The sequence below is a fragment of the Elephantulus edwardii genome, unplaced genomic scaffold (assembly GCF_000299155.1).
Source record: "Elephantulus edwardii isolate Elephantulus edwardi_28Jun2011 unplaced genomic scaffold, EleEdw1.0 scaffold00577, whole genome shotgun sequence".
Lineage (NCBI taxonomy): Eukaryota > Metazoa > Chordata > Mammalia > Macroscelidea > Macroscelididae > Elephantulus > Elephantulus edwardii.
Genome location: NW_006400327.1, coordinates 136,254 through 139,110, shown reverse-complemented (window position 1 = coordinate 139,110; position 2,857 = coordinate 136,254). Strand labels below are relative to the sequence as shown.

Below are 2,857 nucleotides of genomic sequence, written 5' to 3'. Positions count from 1 at the left end.
GGCCGCGGGCCCCACCATGAGTTACAGCCGCCCGCCGCGGAGGGCATGACCTCGCTGAAGGTAGACAACCTGACCTACCGGACCTCGCCGGACATGCTGCGGTGCGTCTTGGAGAAGTACGGGCACGTGGACGACGTGTACATCCCGCGGGATCGCTACACCAAGGAGCCGCGTGGCTTCGCCTTCATGCGCTTCCCCGACAAGCACGACGCCGAGGACGCCATGGACGCCAAGGACAGCAAGGTGCTGGACGCCCCCCGCGAGCCGCTCGAGCTACAGCCGCTCCAAGTCCCGCTCGCTCACGCGCTCCCCCTCGCGCTCCACGTCCAAGTCGCGCTGCGCGCGCAGGTCCAGGTCCAGGTCCAAGTCGTCATCGGTGTCCCGCTCGCGGAGCCCGCTGCCCGTGTCCAAAAGGGAGTCCAAGTCCCGCTCGCGCTCTAAGAACCCCCCGAAGTCCCCGGAGGAGGAAGGCGCCATGTCCTCGTAGACCAAAGATGTCTCAGCGAGCAACATAATGGAGGACTTGGGACAAAGGACCGCAATACTCAGTCCATCAGAAGAGTCCCATCCCGTGGAACAAGCAACTGGCTATTGGAAAAAGGTTATTTTGTAACATTTGTCTAACTTTATACTTGTTTCAAGCCTTGCCTCAGGTGGCAAGTTTCCACTTTATGTGCCATTTTGTTGCTGTTATTCAAATTTCTTGTAATTTAGTGAGGTGAACGACTTCAGATTTCATTATTGGCTTGGATGATATTTAAGGCACAGCTGTGTAGCAGTTGAGTAATGCTGGTTAGCTGCTAAGGTGGCATGTTGCAGTGCAGAGTGCTGGGCTGCTTCCTGTGGTCTCCTGGGGGCTCCTGTGTAAAGCTGCCTTGTCGTGCAGAAACAAATGGCTGTCCAGTTTATTAACATGCCTGACCACTGCACTTCCAGTCACCCGGGCCTTGCATGTAAGTAACGGAGCATACAGTGAGCACATCTAGCTGGTGATAAATACAGTTGTTTCTTAACCCCATAAAAAGGTGGTAAATCCAATTGTCATCTATGAACTTAAAACATGGAAAAAAATGTTAAGGAAAAAATGGTTTGTAACTTTATAAGTACTTATAACATGGTGTATCTTTTTTGCTTATGAATATTCTGTAATATAACCATTATTCCTGTAGTTTAATTAAAATTTTTTTCTTGGTGTTAAAAAAAAAAAAGAAAGACTATCACCACTAAATCAACTCAGCACCACAAAAGATGGAGATGAGACTGAGATTTTTAACAATTTCATCTTGCTTAGCTCTACAATCAACATTCTTGGCATCAGTTGTCTGGAAATCAAGATAAGTTGCATTAGGAAAATGCCATCAGGGAACTTTTCAGAGTGCTAATGAGCAACGATTATTAGTTCAGAGATTAAGGTGTTCCCGATCCAAGCCATGATCTTCACAATTACTTGCTACACATCAGAGAGCTGGATAAGGACTAAGGATGACAGAAGGAGAATTGATGCATTGTAGTGCAGAGTTAAATCAAGTTGCTCCTTGCAGCCAACGATTTTGAAGCTCTTGTCTCACACTTTGGGCATGTTGCCAGAGGTACTATAAGTTACAGTTGACTTGAAGACATACACAGACACACACACAGAGAGACAAAAACAGACACTCAAAAAAAAAAAAGTTACAGTTGACTTGAGCACAAACAACAACACAGCAACAATAACTGGCTACCCCCAAGTGGACAGATAGGGTAGTGATCTGGAGCTGAACAGACAACTCCAGCAGTTAGTCCAAGCCTTGGTCTCATTCTGGTGGCCCCACTCCACCCTACCCACTTGCAGGCCCACAGAGCTGCTCCCAGAAGTGTGTGGGTGCAAAAGTAGGCAGGACGGCCAGGAACTGCTTCAACATGATAACTCCAGGATCTGCTCTTTGCTGTGAACTTCTGGCTGCAGTCACTGGAAACAGAGCTTCTGAAGTTGCCGCAGGGTCTCATGGGACCAAGAGAGCATATGGTACTGAAAGCTTCTGCAAAGGTGCTGGGCAGCTTCAGGGCTGGAGAGTTCCCCTTGAGGGGCAGCACCTGGAGAAGTAGGGGCGGGGGTTAGGGGAGTCCTCTGCCTTTCTCAGTGGCGCCACCTGGAGCCGGGCCTGACCCAGCTCCAGTAATATCATTGAGCTTGCCATCACAAATCAGAAAAATTGATTAACTGGAAAAGTAAGATGCTTCTTCTTGCACTGAGAACCCACTGACTCAAAGACTGTGTACTGTGTTGGCTGTTTATTTCTTTCTTCTTTCACTAATCAGCCTGACACTATTTGCTTTTGAGTCTCTCAGTGGCAACTTTCTTTTTCCTAGCCCTCTCCAAGGCCTTAGATCCTGAGCATCTTCTACACTGTTCCTGGAACCTAACAAGCTCCACAGCCATCCTGCCTCTGAATGGGGGCAGTTTTCCTCATACAATACAGGAAGTCCTAACTCAAGCAGAGCACAGTGGCTGGCAGAGCCCAGATGGAAGAGATGCTGAAAAAGCTGGAATGTGAAAAACAGGGCAGTAGAAAGGAGGGAGCCAGGAGGTGGAGAGGTCTGTGTGGGGCTTCCCCATGAATCCAGTGCACATAAGCAGCATAATAACATCATGAAAAGTTCAACAAAGAGGAGTTGCGGTATTGTTAAGAGATACAAAAGACCAGTTAGAGAAGAAAGACACTGTTAATTTCTGCCCATATATAAGAGAGACCACCTTAACACATGCATATCACCCAAGAAACCATAAGACTCTATGTACCACCCCCTAGAATAAGGCCTATCTCAGCCAGCCCTAACAAAGCATAAAGCCATTTCAAAAAGCTCCACAGAAGATACA

The 2,857-nt window shown here is 48.0% G+C and overlaps 1 pseudogene; it reads left to right on the top strand.

Annotated features, from left to right (window-relative positions):
• The window catches only part of LOC102850864, a 2,947-nt pseudogene extending 2,460 nt beyond the window's left edge, over nucleotides 1-487 (top strand).
• Nucleotides 488-2,857: the final 2,370 nt, after the last annotated feature.